The sequence below is a fragment of the Malus sylvestris genome, chromosome 3 (assembly GCF_916048215.2).
Source record: "Malus sylvestris chromosome 3, drMalSylv7.2, whole genome shotgun sequence".
NCBI classification, from domain to species: Eukaryota; Viridiplantae; Streptophyta; class Magnoliopsida; order Rosales; family Rosaceae; genus Malus; species Malus sylvestris.
The window spans coordinates 27,206,732-27,230,047 of NC_062262.1; the positions used below are offsets into that span (position 1 = coordinate 27,206,732).

General features: G+C 38.4%; 1 pseudogene; it reads right to left on the reverse strand.

Moving 5' to 3' along the window:
* Positions 1 to 8,779: 8,779 nt before the first annotated feature.
* Positions 8,780 to 23,316, reverse strand: part of LOC126617120 ((-)-germacrene D synthase-like) — a 29,339-nt pseudogene continuing 14,802 nt past the window's right edge.

Sequence of the window (23,316 nt, forward strand, 5' to 3'; positions counted from 1 at the left end):
AATCTCATGGCAAAAGGAAAGATTTCTATCCTCACTAGTCTCATTTTAGTAAAAGGAGTAAGGGACACTACCGCGATAACCAAGGGTATCGTCATGATAATCCTCGACCCCAGACAATCAACACAGTGGGTCAAGCACGTGTCAGGACAGCCCTTACCCCGAGGTATGAGGCATACACACATTTGAACGCCACATGCGTGGCCATTTACCTTAACATAGCACACTTGATACGGAAGCCAAAGCCGAGGCACCCGGATTACAAGTCCACGAAGAACATGGGCACGTTTTGCTGCTACCACGAGCATAACAGCCATGACGACGAGAAATGTATCACCTATCGTGATCATATTGAAGCTTTGGCACGTGAAGGAAAAATTGATCAATTCCTCTTTCACCCTCTAAGGGGTAACCGTAACCAACGCCAGGTGAATGTGATATATTTTATAAATGGTGGCACACCCATATCTAAATCTTCCAACAGGGCCATGAAAAATAGTGAACGAGCTTTAAGGTTTGGCCACCAAGTGTTTCACATGGAAGACATCAGGGGAGGTAAGTATCAAAAGCCTAACACATAGCCAACTTTGAAGTACGACGAATCCTGGTAGACACGGGGGCTTCAATCAATATCATGTTTGCTGAAGCTTTCAGGGCACTTAATCTAGCTGAACACTTGCTTGATCGCTTGATTTCCCTTCTGATAAGCTTATCCGGTGATATTGTGCAACCTTTAGGGAGCATACAGTTACCTTTCACCATTGGTATAGGCCCTTACACAGCTACTATTACCATTAACTTCCTGGTGGTTGATTGCCCAACGGCATACAATGTCATCTTCGGACGCACAGGCATCAATGATCTCAAGGCCATAGTATCCACAAATATGTTGTTGATGAAATTTCCAACCCCCTATGACAATGGTTACATCAGAGGAGATCAACTTAGTGTACGATCATGTTACAACACTTCGGTCAAGCAACACCACCTGCCTGTGCCCAAGGAAACCATTTCTATACATGACCAAGTCATAAATACCAGCCCAAACGAAGCCAACTTGGATCTTCAAGGTGGCAACAGTCAACCCGACGATCCTTGAGATGACTCTTTCACCAGCAAGCACAACCCACTGAAGAGTTGAAGAATGTCTCTATCTCAAAAGATTATCCGGATCGCATGGTGAAGATCGGCCCAATGCCTGCAGAGAAGGGCAAAGTTCGCTATGCAATCGTTGCAGTTGACTACTTCACAAAATGGGCCGAAGTATAACCCTTGGCAACCATTACTGAGAAAAAAATCGAAGACTTCGTATGGAAGAACATCATTTGCAGATTCGACATTCCTAATGAGATAGTCATTGACAACGGGCGACGGTTTGACAACAATAAGTTCAAGATGTTCTGCTCTAAGTTCAACATCAACTTATGTTTTGCCTCTCCAGCTTATCCCCAATCTAATGGACAAGTTGAAGCTATCAACAAAATAATCAAGCGAACTTTGAAAACTAGCTTGGACAAGGCTAAAGGTTGTTGGCCAGAATTTGTACCCCAAGTTCTTTGGTCACACCGCACTTCGTATTGGACATCAACAGGAGAAACCCCATTCTCACTTGCCTTTGGTACAGAGGCAGTTGTCCCAGTTGAGCTTGAGCAAGTAACGTTCCGAGTCCAGAACTACGTGCAAATCGAAAATGACAAACAACTTACCCTCAACTTAGATCTAGTCGAGGAACACAGAAACCAGGCTCACTTGAGAAATGTCGCCTACAAGCAGCGCATCTCCAACTACAATGACTCAAGGGTCAAACCTCGTTTTTTCAACGTGGGGGACTGGGTATTGAAGAAAAGATTACTCTGCGCCAGAGTCCCGAGTGAAGGAACACTTGGTCCAAACTGGGATGAACCGTTTGAAGTTGTTGGCATCAGTCGCCCTAGCTGCTACAAGCTTAGAAGCTCCGATGGCAAGACCCTTGGCCATCCATGGAACACTGATCACTTGAAGTACTATTACAAGTACACTCACATTGTACAAGTGTTAAGCTTGAACCGTTCGGCATCCTATGTAACGAAGACTATTTGGCATGAATTCAATAAAGAGGTGATTTAGACAACTCGTTTATAATCCTCTTACATTCCTGGCAATGAAACACTCGGGTTCAAATCTTCAACATGAATGCTTCAAACATGAAACAAAGTCTAAGTATATGTCAACAAGACTATACAAACAAACGAACAGTTTCACAGTATATTCATTCAATCATACATTCCAACACATTCATACATAAGCCAACTGTGCTTTGAAAGGGTTTAACATACTCTGTGTCATTCGACACTTGCTATAATGTGCCTAGACACCTTGCCCTTATTCTCACCAACCAGGTGATGAAATGTACAACCCGTACTCTCCTTCATGCCACCAACCAGGCGATGAAATGTACAACCCGTACTCTAATATCATTTGGCAACTTGCCATTCATGCCACCAACTAGGTGAAGAAGGAACTCATCTTCATGCCACCAACCAAGTGATGAAATATACAACCCGTACTCTCATTCATGCCACCAACCAGGTCATGAAATATACAACCCGTACTCTAATATCATTTGGCAACTAGCCATTCATGCCACCAACCAGGTGATGAAATGTACAACTCGTACTCTCCTTGCCACCAACCAAGTGATGAAATGTACAACTCGTACTCTAATATCATTTGGCAACTTGCCACTCATGCCACCAACCAGGTGAAGAAGGAACTCATCTTCAAGCCACCAACCAGGTGATGAAATGTACAACCCGTACTCTCCTACATGCCACCAACCAGGTGATGAAATGTACAACCCGTACTTTAATATCATTTGGCAACTTACCATTCATACCACCAACCAGGTGAAGAAGGAACTCATCCTCGTGCCACCAACCAAGTGATGAAATGTGATGAAAGGTGATGAATGAACTCACCTTCGTACCACTAACCAAGTGATGAAAGCAACTCACCATTCATTCCACCTACCAGAAGACGAATGGTACAACTTGTACATGTGAACTCCTAGCATTCACAAATAATAAAAAACCCTCAAGCTTGACAACTCAACTAGGGGAGCACTTATGCCCAACAAGAGTTATAGTCACCAACAAAGTCTTATTGCAAGCCAATAACAACTTCAGTGCATGGCATACGAAGATCAAGCTATTCAGCCTTCTTGCATCTACTTTAGACATTTCTTATCTGTAACAATGCAAACACTACAACTCGTAGAAAGCTTCACACACTTTTGATCAAGACAGTGTGAAGCAAAGCCAATTCATGGTGCCAACAAGAGCTTCATCAATGGAGGGCAACCACAATTCTCAAAAGCTTCACACACTCTTGATAGAGACCGTGTGAAGCAAAACCAATTTATGGTGCCAACAAGAGCTTCATCAAAGGAGTTCAACCAAAATTCTCAAAAGCTTTACACACTCTTGATCAAGACAGTGTGAAGCAAAACCAATTTATGGTGCTAACAAAAGCTTCATCAATGCAAGGCAACTACAATTCTCAAACATTCGAAGCAAATTCAAGATTGTTCGAAGCAAATTCAATTTATATGGTTCATCCAAACCTTCGACTACTACAAGGTGTGGCTTGCATCACAATTTCTTACTCAACAGTATGGAAGCAAAATTTGTATATGTTGTCTTTCCCACATTTTCAAATTTCTAGTTTCCAAAAAAAAAAAAAAAAAAGGGAAATTCAACAAAGCTTCATCAATGGAGGACAACTACAAATTCTCCAAAACTTCACACTATCTTGATCAAGATAGTGTGAAGCAAAATCAATTCGTGGTACCCAACAAAGCTTCACCACAAAAGCTTCACCAACAAAAGTTTCATCAATGGAGGACAACTACAAATTCTCAAAAGCTTCACACTATCTTGATCAAGATAGTGTGAAGCAAAATCCATTCATGGTACCCAACAAAAGCTTCAACTCCAAAGCTTCATCTACAAAGCTTCAACGCCAAAGCTTCAACTCCAAAGCTTCACCCACAAAAGCTTCAACACAAAAGCTTGACCCACAAAAACTTCAACACAAAAGCTTCACCCACAAAAGCTTGACCTACAAAAGCTTGACCCACAAAAGCTTGACCTACAAAAGCTTCACCCACAAAAGCTTCACCCACAAAAACTTCATTGACAAAAGCTTCACCAACAAAAGCTTCACCCACAAAAGCTTCACCCATAAAAGCTTCACCCATAAAAGCTTGACCTACAAAAGCTTCACCTACAAAAGCTTAACCCACAAAAGCTTTAACACAAAAACTTCACCTACAAAAGCTTCACACTATCTTGATCAAGATAGTGTGAAGCAAAATCAATTCATGGTGCCCAAAAAAGCTTCACCTACAAAGCTTCAACCTCAAAACTTCACCTACAAAGCTTCAACACCAAAGCTTCACTTACAAAGCTTTAAAAAAAAAATATATATATATATATATATATTTTTTTTTTGGGAAATTCAAAAATTCGGAAATTCGAAAATTCAAAAAATCGAAAAAAAAAATAATTTCGAAAAAAAAATAAAATTGCCTAGGCCTCATTTTCTTTGGGCCTAACAACTTTCATAACAAATATATATGAAGAAGGAGTTTTGGGCTGCCACTTAGAAAGGAAATGCCTCATTCGTCAACTCCCTCGACCAGAGACTTGGGGACTCTTATCATATGCTACTGCACCTTGATACTCGGAAGTCTCACGACCACTCAATGACTTGGATTTTTCAAGTCTCCAAACGAGAAGTTTTCCTCACTCAGGAAATTAAGGGAGCACTACCTCAATCTACATGCTTCACTCACAAAGTTTCAACATACAAGCTTCAACAAAAGGAAAAATTCAAAGAACTTAGTGAAGAAGACCTTGGTGTATTTAACACAATACGTTGAAATGAAGCAAAACTTGTTTATTGATATCTCCGATAAGTTACAAATATGTACATATATATGAATCAAAATAAACAAACAAGAGAGATTTCACAAAGGTTGCTCAGGAGAAGTCTTAGAAGTCGGCAGAGCCCCAGAAAGAAGAGGCACCAGAGGGTGATTATTCGGAGCCTCAGTACTAGGCAGAACCCCAGAAGGAGGAGGCACCGAAGGTTGATCATTTGGAGCTTCATTACGCGGTACAGCCCTAGAAGACGAAGGCAATAAATGCCTTTGGAGCAAACCCACAAACCTCTGATGATCAAGTAAAATCTGACCATCAGATTCATGCAGTTGGTCGAGCTTCCTCTTCATGTTTGTAGTATAGTCATGTGCGAGCCTGTGCAACTGTTTATTCTCATGCTTGAGCCCTCTTATATCCTGTTTGAGACTTATCACTTCAGCCGCCAATGATTCAACTTGGCAGGTTCGAGCAAATAGGCGTTGAGCCTTATTAGACACAGAACCTGCACACTGAACACTGAGAGCTAAAGAATCCTTAACAGCCAACTCATCAGACCGTTTGGAAAGTAGTCTGTTATCTTTGGGAGTGAGAAGGTTCCTGGCCACCACCGCAGCGGTCATATCATTCTTCATCACAGAGTCCCCAACGGTAAGATGACTAGTAGACGATAAGAAGGATGGGCGCCATATGTTGTCTTGAGAAGGCATGGCTGCCTCTTCACCAAAGTTCAAGTCAAAACGACGATCAGATGGGCCAGACATTCTCAAAAATGATGAAGGAGAAATGAGGTGTAATAAATCTCTAAAGTAAGGGGAAACTTCCTACAAGCAATAACTCTCTGAATATACTCCTTGCACACAATTGGTGCCCTTATAAAAGAAAGGGCAATAACGCCATTGGTTCAAAAATCGAAAAGGCACCACTCTCCGAATTTCGAAAAGGCACCACTTTCCACACGCAACATCAACTCATCGGGTACCACAAATAACTTTGCCAAAGATCTCTGACAAAGTTTAGACACATAAATTTTGAAGGTCCAGCTACCCTACTATTACCCACAAGGGTAAAGGAACAGCACCACTGTTTGATAACAAGAAAGTCCTAATGTGTGTCAACCTCCGTGCTCCGTGGCAAGGCAGACTGAAAAAAATGCCCAACTTTTACTCACATTCGAGAAAACACTCCTAACAAGATTGCTTGCTAAAAAATTGAAGAGGAACCACTCTCCAAATCTCGAGAGCCAGACTCCCAACATAATTACTTTCTAAAAAATCGAAGAGACACTGCTCTCCGAATTTCAAGAGTCAGACTCCCAATAGGATTGCTTTCTCAAAAATCGAAGAGGCACCGTTCTCTGAATCTCGAGAGCCAGATCCTCGACAAGATTGCTTGTTCGAAAATCGAAGAGGCTCCACTCTCCGAACTTCGAGAGCTAGATTTCCTTGGATAAAGCTTGTCTGCAATCTTCACACGCAACATCAGCTTTCCAGATACCACATACCATTTTTTCAAGGCGCTCTGACAAAGTTAAAACATGTGAAGCTTGCAGCTTCCACTACATTGCTATGACCAAGAAAGGTAAAGAAATAACATTATTACTTGCTCAAAAATCGAAGAGGCACCACCCTCCGAATCTCGAGAGCCAGACTCCCAACATGATTACTTTCTTAAAAATCGAAGAGGCACCGCTTTCCGAATCTCAAGAGCCAGACTTCCAACAGGATTGCTTTTTCAAAAATCGAAGAGGCACCGCTCTCGGAATCTCCAGAGCCATATCCCCGATAGGATTGCTTGTTCGAAAATCGAAGAGGCATCGCTTTCCGAACTTCGAGAGCTAGATTTCCTTGGATAAAGCTTGTCTGCAATCTTCACGCACAACATCAGCTTTCCAGATACCACATACCACTTTTTCAAAGTGCTCTGACAAAGTTAAAACACGTGAAGCTTGCAGCTCCTACTACATTGCTACGACCAAGAAGGGTAAAGGAATAGCACTACTACTGGTTGTTAGGGAGACTCCTATATATGTCGACCTCCATCCTCCACAACCAAGCAAACCTGCAAATAAAAAAAAATGCTCAACTTTTCTTCACATCCGAGAGGGCACTCTCAGCAGAGTCTCTCGAAATACTCATCTTCTTTTCCTCCCGATAATACCTCTGCAAAAAAGCCACACCAGAGCAAGAGTATCTTATATCATCAGGGTTAAAAGGAAGAGTATCCCATATCATGCTTTTTCCCTGTCTTTTCCATTGGCCTTGTTCTTACCTGCAAGACAAGGAGAAAGAGAGCAATCAGTCAGCACTTGGAATCAAGCTTCTAATCAGGAACTGACTGCCTGGAACCTCTTGCCTGATTACTTACCTGGCATTGCTCTCGAGTACTCATCTTCAACATCTTATGCTTCCAGAGAAGATACAACATCTGCCTGAGGAACAAATAGGGCAAGTGAGAAGGATACAAGGAAGCATGTGGAGACAAGCGTAACAGAACACGTGCCAATACATCCACTACTTTGTCAACAACAAAAGTATCCCATATCATTAGGGTCGAACGTACTCTAGATTTGATGGACTTGTTTTGACCTTCAAATTCTTGAGTCGGCCTTATACTCTAGAGGAAACTAGAAAACCCTCCAGCCTAGTTCAATAATAAGCCGGTGGAAAGTTACTTCTTCAAAAGTAAAAGTACCTCATATCATCTCTTCTTCATTTGCTTTTTCTTATCCTTGGTGCTATTTACGACACAAGGAGAAGGAGAACAATCAACCGGAAGCCGAAGTCGAACCTTCGATCCAAGTTGCTTGCTTGGAAGTCTGATTGCTTACCTTGTCTGTTACCTCCTTCGGCAAATCTCCTAGCTTGGTGACTTGGGGGACTCCTATTATAGGGTTTGTATCGCGCTTGACCAAGCCCGAAACTACAAGTAAGCTTCAAGTGAAATTGATACATTACCTTGTGCATCTTCATCGATTAAAGATACCACCCCTGGATGGAGGAAAAGTACTTCCAGAGAAGATGCCACACTACATATGAGACAGATAAGGCAAGTGAAAATGATACCACACTTCGGTACTTAAAAGTTTCGTGATTACTCAATGGCTTGGATCTTGGAAGTCCCTAACCGAGGGGCTTCCCTCACTCGGGAACTTAGGGGAGCACTGTTTGTACCATACTTGACTAATATCGAAACTACTGAGCACCGGTCAACGTTATACCGTCAAGGACCCAGAAGAGTTTCCCTCCAACCAAGAGGCCAATCACAGTGCGACACGTGTCGACATCAGAAGCCAATCATAGCGCGACACGTGTCAACATCAGAAGCCAATCACAACACGACACGTGTCAATGTCAGACTGAAACTAGAAACTCTCTTCTATAAATAGAGATCATTCTCACAATATTTTCGAATGTCATTTGTACTAAATCATTCACTAGTACTCACTAAAGGAGAGCTTGAACCTATGTACTTGTGTAAACCCTTCACAATTAATGAGAACTCCTGTACTCCGTGAATGTAACCAATCTGGGTGAACCACGTACATCTTGTGTTTGCTTCCCTGTCCCCATCTATTTACTTACTTATCCACACTAGTGACCGAAGCAATCTAGCGAAGGTCACAAACTTAACACTTTCTGTTGTACCAAAGTCCTCGCTGATTTTGTGCATCAACACTTTCCATTCGAAAAATCACCATATCTTCCATAAAAATTAAAGTTTCCAACCAAATTACCGTGGCCATATTATTTTTAAAATTCCTAGCTATACTTATAATTGTCAAACCACTAATTTCATTTATCTTCATCAGTGACTAGTTGGCTGGAAAAGATTGTACGATACCTAGCCAATACACATCATACTTTCTTTTCCTTCTTTTTTTTTTTTTTTCATCCTCACAGCCCACACAAGGAGCTTTTCTTCCAGAACACTGGGCCTTTGTGCCCATCTATTTCTCACATCCACAGGCCTTTCTAGTCCAATTTCTCATTCACGGGCCTTTTTCACCCAATTTCACATGCACAGGCCTTTTCGCCCAATTTCACATTCACGGGTCATTTTCGCCCAATTTCACATGCACGGGCCTTTTTCGCCCGTTGGATATTGACTAATGTGAATGGTTTAAAAATTAAAAATATGATGATTTTCCTAACGTTACTTATCATATGATAATAGCTAGCCGCTTGGAAATGTTAGTGAGACTTACTGCTTCTCTAGCATAGTGGATGCGATATAAGTTCCCCTCATTTCGAAGCTTTTCTTCCATTTCTGTGTATGAATCCAACATTGCCTGATAGCAAACTTTCATGTACTGTGGCAGACGATCCATGGCAGAGATATCCCACCTGATGGTGATCGGAAATTCAAAATAAGAGCATATATAATAACCAAAGCCTCCTCCAAAATCCTTTTAAATTTACTAATTAATGTAAGACTTCTGCATTCACGTAGGATACCACTGTGCCTTCACTTGTGGCCCAAGGTCCGTTTAAAAATATCAAAATATATCAACGAAATATTGTATATATATGGCTAATCAAGGAGACATATTTGTTGTAATTTGTCTGTTTGTTAAATCATGTAATTGTGTAAACTTAAAGTAGAATCATAATAGCATTTAAAAATTAAATTTTCATAGACTTTGTATTACCGCTAAGATAATAAAACTTATCATAATTAGGATTTATTTTTGTTTTTAAGATAAAAGAAGAGATGAAGAGAGTGAAAGAGAACATGGGAGTGGAAGAAAGAGAAGAGAGGTTTATTTTTTATTTTTTAAAATTAGACGTTAAAATTATATGTGGTTGATGCTTTAAAAAAAAAAACAAATTTTGTCACTTAGTACTACGGTTTAATGATATTCCTCGTTACTTGTAAGTTAGAGGTCTTAAGTTTGATTATCGCCAAAGATATATTTGAGCCACATTATTGCTAACCGTTGTGAGGCTAAGCTCACCCCCTCCCCTTAATGTAAAGAATGTCGTTTTTTTTTATTTTTAAATTTGTTCTTATAATTACTAAATTGCCCATAATTTTATTTCTATTTAGTTTTAATTAAAGTGTTAAAATTATAACTTCCTAAAGTTTTGATTAACAACCAAAGTTCTATTAATATGTAGTTTAAATAAATAAGCAAAGGATCATAGGGTTTATATATATAATTCTCATACACTTGACCCGTTCCCTCTCTCCTGACCCAAGTTTTTTTTTTTAATATTTTTTTTAACAAATGATATTATCTACACTAAGGGGTAAGGGTAGACTTAGCATCACAATGAGCTAGCAATAATATGATTCAAATTCACCTTTGGTAAGAAATGAACTTAAGACCTCTCATTTACAAATGAAGAGGAATATCACTACACCGTAGTATAAAGTGGTCACTTTTAAAGTTAGTTTTACAGTAATATTCAATTTATAAATATAAATTATTGTAGAAAACCATTATAAATATATATAAAATCATGGTGCGTTTTATTTCTTGTTCATTAACCAGTCCAATCAAACCAAAAGTTCTTTGAATTTTTTTTTCCAAATAATAGATATGAGTACAAATTAATGAACATATTCTAAAGTCACATTTAAAAAAAAATTATTATTGACACTTCTCATTTTTCACTCTAAACTTTCTATATTTACAAAAAATAAATACAATGTAAGGAGTGTAAAATGAGATTTTTAGAGTAATAATAACAATTTTGTAAAAAATTTCTTCTTTTTTTTTCACAACTTTCATCCTTTCTAATTATGAGCTGTTACCAATATTGTCACATCCCAGACCAGATCCGTCGTAATATGATATTGTCCGCTTTAGGCCCCGACCACGCTCTCACGGTTTTATTTATGGGAAATCAGACGAGAATTTCCTAGTGGGTCACCCATCCTAGGATTGCTTTTACCTGAACTCGCTTAATTTCGGAGTTCTGATGGAATCCGAAGTCAGTGAGTTCCCAAAAGGCTTTGTGCTATATGGAAGTGGACATGTACATATAAGACACATCATCCTCTCTCCGTTGGTCGATGTGGGATGTTACAAATATGAATATTTCCATTGAAATTTCCCTATTTTAGCGCTTGAGTCAAGTGATATGTGTCATCATTTGTAAGTGATTATTAGCGAATGATGATGTAAAAAGGGAATTAAAATTGGAGATTGAGCTAAATTCCAAACCTCTCAACAGCTTCGGTAAAGAGCTCTAGTTCTTCAAATGTGCCATAGACATCATAGATGTCATCAATACCCACAATAAGGCCAATTACTTTGCTTAGTGTCATCCGAGCAAAGTCATATTGAGGTTCAAAGTAGCACCCTAACCCCCAAAGGTAGCTCTCAACAATTCTGTCTCTTGCAAAAGGTAGTTTGCTTACAAAATCCAAGTCCTTCGACCACCTGCATCAGTTAATTAAGTGGACAACAATTTGTTTAAATAGCTAGTAGAACTAAGTAGTCAGATTCTTTAAATTTAAGTGTAGTTAATTGGTTTTGTGTAACCTTGAAATTTCACTTAGTTCTTTCTGATGGACTTGCTGCAAGAGATTGAAATCCAACTTTGCAAAAGTTAAAGAGAGTTTCATTATGTGAATCGTCTTCCTGGTAAATGGACAAGTAACGCCTTGCTTCTAGCCTTGGGTTGCCCTTCCAAAATGGCTGGTACAATGCATGAGTTACGAGTTCCGAAAGCGGGGAGCTCAAACGATTTTCTACCGACTTCAAATGAGTGGTGGTGAAGGTTAATGCCTCTTCTAGTATATCCTCACCGTGTACCCTTAGCTGTGTTGCTTCGTACAAGCTTAATAGTCCGATGACATTATTGACAAGTGACTCCTTAAATTTGCCATCATCGTCCTTAAACTTGTTGAACATTTCTGCTTCCCAAATTCATGCATTATTAGGCCTAGCAATTCCTGACACGACCCGATAACCCGACACGACACGACACGAAATTAACAGGTGTTCGGGTTGACACGATAACGAAACGGGTCGTTATCGGGTAACCCGATAAGCACCTGTTAAGATAACGGGTTGTTTCGGGTATACACGTGGGTAACACGATACACGATAAGCAGAATATTAATTTAATGATTTTATAACCCTAAAAAAATACTATAATTACTATATATATTAATTTAACAATTTTATACGCCTAAAAACTATAATTATATATATATATATATATATTAAATTAACTATAATAATTATAATAATTATATATACTATAATAATTATACCCCCAAAATATTAACTATAATAGTTATATATATATATATATATATATATTAAATTTTAAATTAAATTTTATACCCCTAAAAACTATAATAATTATACATACAAAATAAATAGATTTAAATCTACTTAATAAATAAATAAATACACACACACACACACCATTGAACTTCATGGGATACGAAACTAATTTCAATTATTCAACCGTCAAACTTGTTTGTATATGCTTCGAGATCGAATCAGCAAAAAATTACAAAAAACAAACATTCACAGATCAAGTAACGAGACAAAACTTTTCGACGGTTATAAACGAAAAATCACGATTTAACGGTTATTTTAACTCCGATTTTGATGATTTTTTACAGCTACACTCCTTGACCCTATATGAATACAATGAATGAATTTGATCTTCAATTTAAAATATTTACACTAGTGGATACCACAAAATCTTATGTTATACTTGATGAAAGTATGAATAAACTCTTAAGTGTTAGTGAATCTATTGTTTTGATGGAATACGCATTCTACGAAACTAGTTTCAACGATCCAACCGTCAAACACGTTTGTATATACTGATGTGTAAAATAACTAAACACACAAATTAAACCCTCTTTTTATCAATTGTAGTAAAGTATGTAAGTAGGGATCGTTCTAGGCCGGGGATTAGGAGGGATTGCTAAATCACTTGGAAACTGACTTGAAAACGTGAAAACAAAGTTTAAAACACTAACTAGACTCAAAGAATGCAAAACTATACTTTAAAACACTAAAACAAACCAAAAGACTCAAAACAGCCCCTAAACACTCAAAACTACCTTAAAAACACAATCTGGGCAGTTTTGGGACTCTCACACAAACTTGGACGAATTTTGGTTTTCTAATGAACTAAAACACTTAAAAACAAAATCTAAGACAAGTTCTAATTAATATCACTCAAAGAAATAAGTTGGGGTTGATTTTGGACGAAAATAATTAAATTAAGACAAGAACAAAGTAAACAAATTCTTAGACAAATTTGGGTGAATTAAAACACTCTAAAACACAACCAAAACAGAAATTAAACACTTTGAAACAATAAAGTAAAAGGGGGATTTTGGTTTTAATGAATTTGAAAACAAAACAAACTTTGTAAAACAAAACAGATTGTAAATGAATTTGAATGAAACTTATGGATGGAAGGCTAGCTAGGAGGTTCTTCTCCACACATGTCACACTTGCATACAAAATGATTTCCAGTTGCTTTTCGATAAACTATGAATACTCAACGCCCCAAATTAACCGTGAATTGCACTAATTAACCCTCAGTTTTTCCACAAGTTATTAGGTTGGATGATCGCATACGACAACCCAAAACATTCCCTACAAGTTCCCTACATGAATTGCATAATAGAGATACAAGCAAGAATCATTAAGTTCTATGAAAAACATAAGCATTGACGAGGCACTCGTTACTATGATTTGCATGAAACTTATGCCAAGAATTTACTTAACGTGATTGTGACTAGCAACCTTCACTACTTGTGAATATAAGTTCATAACGATTAGGTGAAACTCCCTTATATTCTAGCGTCAAATTCATGCATGAAAATTAAGCGTGCACTCTCAACCAACATACACAAATCAGTTTTTATACGAACGGATAAGTAAATTGAATTCACAACTTATGAATCACAATTGGATGTAATCAAATCATATTGCAAGCATGAACATAGTTTCGAATCACCCCCTAACTAAGAGGGGTTTAGTTCCTCATACTCACAAAGCAAAGATACATAAAATTAGACATTAAAATCAAAGGAAAGAAAACACCTAAAATGCTCCAACTTGGTAGCAAGTGCATCCAAGATTCCTCCTTTCCCTTGCTTGCGGCATGAAGCTTGTGGACAGATTTTTGGGTGGATTTATGGTGTAGAATGGATGGGGAATTTTGTGAAAGGGTTTAGGGTGAGAGTGGAAGAGTGTTTGATGGTTGGGGAGTGGTAGAGAACTAGGCAAAGAGGGTGGAAGAAGGTGGAGTGGCTGTTATGTTTTCTAGGCACTAGAATGGTGTTTTTGGGGTGTTTTGCTTCCTAGGGTGTGTATGGACGAATTTTTGTGATAAAATGATGAATATGGGGGATTGTCCTTTGGCCAAGGGGTGTAAACATGTATTTATAGGCCCCAAAAACCTTAGAAAATCAGGTTAGGTTAAGGATGAAATGCATGGTAATTTGTGTGTGTGGTGTGCAATGGTCCAAGGGTGAAAATGAAGTGATGATGCAAAGTGTGAAGGGTAAAATGGAGTGGTCTTGAAGCTAGGGAGCATGAATGATTGTGTACATTGCATAGAGATGGAAAGGGAGGTGAAAATGTGTCAATAAATGGGTCAAAGGTGCAGCAACATGTGGTACACAAGGCATGGGATTCCAAATGTGAATGATGGAGCATCAATTGGTGCATGTAATGGATGTAAATGTTGTCTAAAATCTAATGAGTGAAGGGAACAAGAGGTATCAAGCAATTGAGTGTAATAATTAAATGAATTGAAGCATGAAATTAGAAATTATGTAGGGGACAAGAGTGATCAAGCATGGCATGGAATCCAAAGGGAATTCTATGTGGTTTGCATGGCAAGGAATGCAAGTTGGGGTGACAGATTTTTGGGCTGTTTTCTTCATCTTTTGGACCATAATTCTTCATATTCTTGGCCTCTTTAGTTCTCAAATTCGTCCATCCACTTGGCCCATGCATTTGCTATCCATTCCAAGCCCGAAACATGCTCCAAAGGCCTCCAAAATGCATCTTCTTGCATACTTTGTACTTAGAGTCTGAAAACACACGAAAATGACTTTAAACATTAAAATAACTAAGGAAACACGACATAAATGCACAAGAACAAGCCAACTAAGTCGCATAAATATGCTCCTATCAAATTCCCCCACACTTAGCTTTTGCTAGTCCTCGAGCAAAACAAAGAGATAAAACGAAACAAAGTAAATAAAACACAACCTAAACCTTCCAACATTTGCCTCAGGGATTTCCAATGCACATGACATGTTAAAAATTATTATCCCCACAGATTTGAGTCATCTTCACACTTAAGCACGTACTTAATCATAGTCACCACTTACTTGTTCACAATTAATCGATTAAAATAATGTTTTTGATGTAGTAACATGCCTTAGAGAAATCACTCAATTCCTTACAAGATATGCACTCAATTTTCACTCAGATTTTCTAACTACACACCCTATACTAGTTATATGTGAGAAGATTGATGTAGATATGAAAACGAACGCTCACATATATGTATCACAAAGAAAGCAATTTCTGGAGTTAATAAGCATGTTTAGATATGATCTCATGAATGGAATGCTACTACTTAGATGCGAGAACCAGTGACACCATATGCTCATACCAAATTCAAACTCCACATATTGAAACGCATGACACTCAAGATGAAGTTAAGGGTTGTAACGGGGCTTGGGGTGATGGCTAACAAATGAAGGATAAGGATAATAATCGTTCTTAAAGCAATAGCAAGTAAAGTAATGAAATTGAAACTTAGAATTCACTTAGATTGCAGAAATCAGCTTTTAGACACGAAGGGAAAATTCAAGCAATAATTAGGGCCAAATTCAATGTTTTGGACCCTTTCTTCAACAAGCAGCACTTTAAAACTCTTTTTTTTTTTTTCTCAACTCTTCTTTTCTTTTCAACAAGCATAATAACTCACACTTCCCCCACACTTGTTTTCTGCCATACATTAATCAAAAGAAATTCAATTTGAATCATGTTTTACTATGCTTCAAGAACAAGGGTATGGATGGTCCTAAACTAGGCTAGGTAAGGATAATGTGGTTTAACAAAGAATGTAGGCTATCAAGGCTCAATGGGGTTAACTTAAACATATAACGATATGGGATACATGGCAGTTTGGCTTTGGTGGTGGTAACTACACAACTTCATCTTGAATATGTGTTATGCAAATCAATAGCATGCTTTGAATGAAATAGGCATGAGTTCTAGCATTTGGAACTAAATGATGAAACGCCTTCTAAGTAATAACCAAGCACAGAATAATGAGATCATGCAACGACTTTAGAAAACAATAATGCACAGATTTTAACTCTCCAAATAAACATTTAGGCTCAAGTCTCACAAGGTTGTAGCGTTAGTTTGAGTTCTTTCCTTCAAGCATGTTACAAAAAAAACTAATTTTTTTTTTATGATTACATGTGATTTCATAAGTTATAACCACAATCACGCATAAATAAAGAGTAAATCAAACTTTCATCCATGTTTATAACTCTCTTTAACGGTCATGCAATTACAAACTGAATCCTCATCATTGTGTTGGAAGGTACCCTAAGACACAAATAAGCACACAAAAACAACTCTTTTTGGGATTTTCAAAAACAATTTTTCAAATTTTTATGAATTTTCGGATATTTATGTCAAAACACACTGAAATACTCCAAAACAGCTTAAAAAAATACTTAAAACAGTAAGGAACAACACTAGAAGTAATGGGTGATAATTTTTTACGAATTTTATGCAAAACACTAGTTACCCCCCCCACACTTAAATCAAATATTGTCCTCAATGTTTCAAGCATATACTCACACCAAAAACAAGCAAATAACAAACGACAAATAAACATGACAAATATGGCAAAGTAAAAACCAGACAGAGTAGAGTTTAAGAACGCAAATCTGGTTTTGGAGATAGTTGATCTTGTTGACTTTCCACAGCTTTTATCTTGAACTGGTTTGGAATTCTGAGCGGGGAATATCAGAGTGCAGTCTGCATTCTTCTCTGCTTGTTTCTTCTGCACGGTGGGCAGGCACGAGGCAAAGGTGTTGGTCTGTTTCTTTCTTCAATCTTTCTAAATGCCCCCACCTCTTGCTCTCTTTCTCCTTGTCCCTAGTTGAGGATGAATCAGCATGTTGTCTCCACATGCTTCGAGGTATCATCTTCACTTCCCTTATGCGTGAGAGACGAAGCGGAAACATAAGATGATGAGTACTCGAGAGCAGGTGCTGGCTGGAGAAAGGACAGGGAGAAAGCATGATATGAGATACTCGTGCTCTCAACCTTTATGATATGAAATACTTGTGCTCTGGATGGGTTGTTTGCAGGGGTATCCCAGGGAATAAGGAACACTGAGTGACTCGAGAGGGTTTGTTGGAAAGCCATTTCAGAGAGATGAAGAAGTGCTGAGAGGGTGTGTCTTTGCTGTGGAAGGCGAAGGTAGATACTTATAGGGCTTTTCTTCACAACCGAAAATATTCTCTCACTCATTGTCGGCAGCCGGTGGATGGATGAATAGTACAAATTACGCGCTTTCTGACAAAGCTGCCCGTAATTTTCGCAAAGCTGCAAGTTGCATGTGACGAGTGACGACACGTCTGGACAAATTGATCTTTTGAAATCCGGGGTTCGGCTCGTGGTTTCTGAGCAAGCCCATTTTTTGAGAAATGAAACGCCTCTTTTGAGAAAAGAATCCGACTTTTGAGAAATGAGCCTCGACTCTTCGATTTGCGAGAGGACGCTTCTTCGATTTCTGAGGAGCGCTTCTTCGATCTCTGAAATCCCATCGCGTGCTGATTTTTATAGAGGTATGTAGGACGTTCAAAGCACTCTTGAATTTCTGCCTGTAAAAACTCTCGTTTTGCACTTCTACGATCTTGACTTGTCCGATCTCCTCTTTCTTTAACACCTCTGAAAAATGTCTGGCCCTTCCGACCGTCGTTTTGACTTGAACCTTAGTGAAAGAGCAGCTCATCCCTCTCCAGACAACATATGGCGCCCGTCCCTCATATCCCCTACTGGTCATCTCACCGTTGGGGATTCGGTGATGAAAAATGACATGACCGCTGCAGTGGTGGCCCGGAACCTTGTCACCCCCAGAGATAACAGATTGCTCGCTAGACGGTTTGATGAATTGGCGGTTAAGGAGTCTCTGGCTCTTAGCGTGCAGTGTGCGGGTTCTGTGTCCAACATGGCCCAACGCCTATTTGCTCGAACCCGTCACGTTGAATCGTTGGTGGCTGAAATACAGAGTCTCAAAGAGGAGATTAGAGGACTCAAGCATGAAAATAAACAATTGCATAAGCTTGCACACAGTTATGTCACAAACATGAAGAGGAAAATTGACCAGCTGCAGGAAACTGATGGTCAAATTTTACTTGATCACCGGAGGTTTGTGGGTTTGTTCCAACCGCATCTGCCTTCGTCTTCTGGGGCGGCACCGCGTAGTGAAGCTCCAACTGATCAACCTCCGATACCTCCTCCTTCCGTGGCCCCACCGACTGCTGAGACTCCGCCGACTACTGCAACTCCGCCGACTACTGCGACCTCTCCCAAGCAGCCTTTGTGAAGGCTCCCCCTTGTATTATGCTATGTTTTTTTTATTTCCCAGTTTGCTGTTCATTTCCACAAAGTTTAATGTTAAAATCCTTTGCATATTTGTTAATGTTTCAAAATAGAAAATCACAACAAAAAATAATTAAACAAGTAATAAAATTGATAATCAAGCAGAATAAATGGGTTGCCTCCCTTAAAGCGCTTGCTTTAACGTCTTCCAGCCGGACGATGAACACAATTATTCCCCACTGGAGCCCACGGCATGGAATTGATCCTTGAATGGACGGTGATACTTGACATGATCCGGCAATGGTTTAAATTCTAGTGTAGGTGCCTGAATCATCAAAATCAACAAGTTAGTATATACTAAAATCGAAGTTGGAGAAGATGACTTACTTGCTTGCTCCAACACAAACTCAATTACGAACACCACATCTTTGAAGGTTGCAGGGATATGGGACTTGGCTAGATTTGGTGTTTTGAGAGTTATGACTTGTCCCGTGTCATAAAATCCAACTTCTTTGGGAATTTTCGTCTCAAGTGTATCTTCTTTGATGAATTCTAGACATTCCCCATCCGCTTCTTGCTCTTGATTCTTTGGAAAGGTTTCGAAGATGCCTTTCTCACCTTCTTCTTCCTTGGATTGCATGATCCTACAAGGAATAAGGACATTTGGTGAAACGGGGTCAAGACAAATTGAATTTAGGCTTACCTTGGTTGTAGTGGACGGCATAGATGGCATATGGGGCTGCGGCAATGGTGGTTCTTCCATTGCCGTGGTCTTGTTACTCTCCTCCTCTAAAAGCAGCAGCTGTTCATCCATGTTTTGGCTTGGTTTGGATGTCTTCGGTTCACCTCCAACCTCCATAGCACTTCCCAAAGTGATAGCATCATGGATTTCAAAATCTTCCTTCAAATTCTCAACAGTTGAGTTGGAGAATTCACTTTGCTCTTGAATTTGTGCTGTGAACTCCATAATTTGCCCAAATTGCTTTTCCAATTCGCCCGTCTTCTTGGCTTGATTTTGTATCTCTTTGTTTTGATTTTCTACTTTCTGGTTCAAAGAGGTGAGTAACTTATTAAACATATCATCATCCAAAGACGTACCTGAATTGAATTGGGCAGATTGTTGTGGTGACTGTGACGGTTGATATGGCCAGTGATAGAACTCCTCCGATGGTGGCATTTATTCTTCTTGTTGTGAGCCCTGCACCCTAGAGTTTAATTCATTAAGAATTTGATTGTAATCTATTGACGAGTCTGAGTTTGATTGGGCATATTGTATATGAGGTTGTGGTGGCTGCATAGGTCCTGAATAGAACTCCTCATATGGCTGCCAATATCCTTCATGTTGAACTTGTTGAGCTTCCCACCACATAGAGTTTGAATGATCACTCCAATCTCTTTGTGGGCATTGATTGGCTTGATATCCTTGCCTATAAGACGCACCAAATGTAGGGACACTTTGCATTGTGGTCCTTTCGGCATACTGTGACAATTGAGAAGTAAGATTTGCCAATTGAGTTTGAATGCTAGCAAAATCCATGTCTTACTTCTCTAGTACCTAAAATCAAAGAAAGAAAACTAAATCAAATATCAAAAGTAAAACAAAAGACATGAAAAAGAAACAACGGGGGATTAGCAAAGTTGCTAATCCCCGGCAACGGCGCCAAAATTTGATGCGTAAAATAACTAAACACACAAATTAAACCCTCTTTTTATCAATTGTAGTAAAGTATGTAAGTAGGGATCGTTCTAGGCCGGGGATTAGGAGGGATTGCTAAATCACTTGGAAACTGACTTGAAAACGTGAAAACAAAGTTTAAAACACTAACTAGACTCAAAGAATGCAAAACTATACTTTAAAACACTAAAACAAACCAAAAGACTCAAAACAGCCCCTAAACACTCAAAACTACCTTAAAAACACAATCTGGGCAGTTTTGGGACTCTCACACAAACTTGGACGAATTTTGGTTTTCTAATGAACTAAAACACTTAAAAACAAAATCTAAGACAAGTTCTAATTAATATCACTCAAAGAAATAAGTTGGGGTTGATTTTGGACGAAAATAATTAAATTAAGACAAGAACAAAGTAAACAAATTCTTAGACAAATTTGGGTGAATTAAAACACTCTAAAACACAACCAAAACAGAAATTAAACACTTTGAAACAATAAAGTAAAAGGGGGATTTTGGTTTTAATGAATTTGAAAACAAAACAAACTTTTTAAAACAAATCAGATTGTAAATGAATTTGAATGAAACTTATGGATGGAAGGCTAGCTAGGAGGTTCTTCTCCACACATGTCACACTTGCATACAAAACGATTTCCAGTTGCTTTTCGATAAACTATGAATACTCAACGCCCCAAATTAACCGTGAATTGCACTAATTAACCCTCAGTTTTTCCACAAGTTATTAGGTTGGATGATCGCATACGACAACCCAAAACATTCCCTACAAGTTCCCTACATGAATTGCATAATAGAGATACAAGCAAGAATCATTAAGTTCTATGAAAAACATAAGCATTGACGAGGCACTCGTTACTATGATTTGCATGAAACTTATGCCAAGAATTTACTTAACGTGATTGTGACTAGCAACCTTCACTACTTGTGAATATAAGTTCATAACGATTAGGTGAAACTCCCTTATATTCTAGCGTCAAATTCATGCATGAAAATTAAGCGTGCACTCTCAACCAACATACACAAATCAGTTTCTATACGAACGGATAAGTAAATTGAATTCACAACTTATGAATCACAACTGGATGTAATCAAATCATATTGCAAGCATGAACATAGTTTCGAATCACCCCCTAACTAAGAGGGGTTTAGTTCCTCATACTCACAAAGCAAAGATACATAAAATTAGACATTAAAATCAAAGGAAAGAAAACACCTAAAATGCTCAAACTTGGTAGCAAGTGCATCCAAGATTCCTCATTTCCCTTGCTTGCGGCATGAAGCTTGTGGACAGATTTTTGGGTGGATTTATGGTGTAGAATGGATGGGGAATTTTGTGGAAGGGTTTAGGGTGAGAGTGGAAGAGTGTTTGATGGTTGGGGAGTGGTAGAGAACTAGGCAAAGATGGTGGAAGAAGGTGGAGTGGCTGTTATGTTTTCTAGGCACTAGAATGGTGTTTTTGGGGTGTTTTGCTTCCTAGGGTGTGTATGGACGAATTTTTGTGATAAAATGATGAATATGGGGGATTGTCCTTTGGCCAAGGGGTGTAAACATGTATTTATAGGCCCCAAAAACCTTAGAAAATCAGGTTAGGTTAAGGATGAAATGCATGGTAATTTGTGTGTGTGGTGTGCAATGGTCCAAGGGTGAAAATGAAGTGATGATGCAAAGTGTGAAGGGTAAAATTGAGTGGTCTTGAAGCTAGGGAGCATGAATGATTGTGTACATTGCATAGAGATGGAAAGGGAGGTGAAAATGTGTCAATAAATGGGTCAAAGGTGCAGCAACATGTGGTACACAAGGCATGGGATTCCAAATGTGAATGATGGAGCATCAATTGGTGCATGTAATGGATGTAAATGTTGTCTAAAATCTAATGAGTGAAGGGAACAAGAGGTATCAAGCAATTGAGTGTAATAATTAAATGAATTGAAGCATGAAATTAGAAATTATGTAGGGGACAAGAGTGATCAAGCATGGCATGGAATCCAAAGGGAATTCTATGTGGTTTGCATGGCAAGGAATGCAAGTTGGGGTGACAGATTTTTGGGCTGTTTTCTTCATCTTTTGGACCATAATTCTTCATATTCTTGGCCTATTTAGTTCTCAAATTCGTCCATCCACTTGGCCCATGCATTTGCTATCCATTCCAAGCCCGAAACATGCTCCAAAGGCCTCCAAAATGCATCTTCTTGCATACTTTGTACTTAGAGTCTGAAAACACACGAAAATGACTTTAAACATTAAAATAACTAAGGAAACACGACATAAATGCACAAGAACAAGCCAACTAAGTCGCATAAATATGCTCCTATCATATACTTCGAGATCACATACGCCAAAAATTGCAAAAAACAAACATTCAGAGATCAAGTAACGAGACAAAACCTTTCGACGGTTATAAACGAAAAATCACGATTTAACGGTTATTTTAACTCCAATTTTGATAATTTTTTACAGCTACACTCATTGACCCTATATGAATACAATGAATAAATTTGATCTTCAATTTAAAATATTTACACTAGTGGATACCACAAAATTTTATGTTATATTTAATGAAAATATGAATAAACTTTTAAGTGTTAGTGAATTTATTGTTTTGATGAGATACGCATTTTACGAAACTAGTTTCAACGATCCAACCGTCAAACTTGTTTGTATATGCTTCGAGATCGCATACGCCAAAAATTGCTAAAAACAAACATTCGGAAATCATGTAACGGGACAAAAAATTTCGACAGTTATAAACGAAAAATCACGATTTAACGGTTATTTTAATTCTGATTTTGATGATCTTTTACATTTACACTCCTTGACCCTATATGAATACAATGAATGAATTCGATCTTCAATTTAAAATATTTACACTAGTGGATACCACAAAATCTTATGTTATACTTGATGAAATTATGAATAAACTCTTAAGTGTTAGTGAATCTATTGTTTTGATGAGATACGTATTCTACGAAACTAGTTTCAACGATCCAACCGTCAAACATGTTTGTATATACTTCGAGATTGCATACTCCAAAAATTGCAAAAAATAAACATTCAGAAATAGAGTAACAGGACAAAACTTTTTGACGGTTATAAACAAAAAATCACGATTTAACGGTTATTTTAACTC